We start from the raw sequence: 1,263 nt of genomic DNA, 5'->3' as shown, positions 1-1,263 counted from the left end.
GCCACTCCAGCCCCCAGCAGCCTAAAGAAGCTGTCTTTTGCATACAGCAGGACGCATGCCAGGATATTAACACCCCAGCATTTCCAAGAGCCTCTGTTCACACCAGCTCCAGAGTCAACACCATGAAAGGAGGAGACTGGAGCTGTTAAAAAGCACACCAGCAATAAGGCAAGAGTTCCAAATGTCATTAAAAATGGTGAGTGTTTAACAAACAACTACCCGTTTGTTCAGAAAGCATCCACAGAGCAGAAGGGTAAATAAGACTCAGTACCTGTTAGGTTTATAGGCAAATAACCATTATCTACAAGGTGTAGATGAGTGAAGGATAATTTTATGCAAACCACAATGAGTAAACTGGAGTAGTATAAACTAATCCTTCACAGTAAGAGCTGGAAGTGAAAGAGGGGAAATAAGGAAATGGCATTTTCTGGGCGGCATATCACCAACCTGGGAAATCCATTACAGAGCAAACCTGGAACAGGGGATTTTATAAAGGGACGGGCTTGGAGTAGAATTTCTGAGGCCTCGTGCTGACTTTATCTCTTGACAAAATTCTCCTCTCCAACACAGAATTACTAATTACCCTCTGAAGAATAGGAAATATGCATCATAATTTTTACATTTCAGAGCACAAGACTACAAATTCATTTGGGAGCTCTTATGGTAAACTTTTGGCTTTTTGTTTTTGTAGTTTAATGAATCCAGGTCAGTTAGTCATAACCAGGAGCCAAGAATACTAGCTAATGCAGCTTAGGATTTTGGGAACTTGTATCTCAGAGACTAGCTTACTCCTAATACCTAGTCTTAAAACATGTTTCAAAAACAAGTCATTGGACTTTGACCAAGTTTAAAATAACTTTAAATTCTGGAGATTATAAAATTGTTAATCAGGACAAAAACTTTCAGGTTTAAAATTCTTTTTTCTTTTTTACATTTTATTTATTTCATGTACTCGTGAATGTATCTGTTTGGATACATGTGTCATGGCACACACATGGACGGTTGAAAACTTGTAGGAATTTGTTCTCTCCTCCCATTATGTGGTTTCTGGCGGATCAAACTCAGGTTGAGAGGCTTGGCAGCAAACACACACCTTTACCTGCTGAGCCATCTCGCCAGCTCTCACAATTTATTTACTTTTTATCCCATGGGGTTTTCTGAGAGGTAGCGAAAGGTGCAAAAGACAATACTTAACTATATGAGGCCGGGCAGTGGTGGCACACACCTTTAATCCCAGCACTCAGGAGGCAGAGGCAGGCGGAT

Source organism: Cricetulus griseus, chromosome 5, assembly GCF_003668045.3.
Source record: "Cricetulus griseus strain 17A/GY chromosome 5, alternate assembly CriGri-PICRH-1.0, whole genome shotgun sequence".
Taxonomy (NCBI): Eukaryota; Metazoa; Chordata; class Mammalia; order Rodentia; family Cricetidae; genus Cricetulus; species Cricetulus griseus.
Note: the sequence above shows the minus strand (reverse complement) of the source record.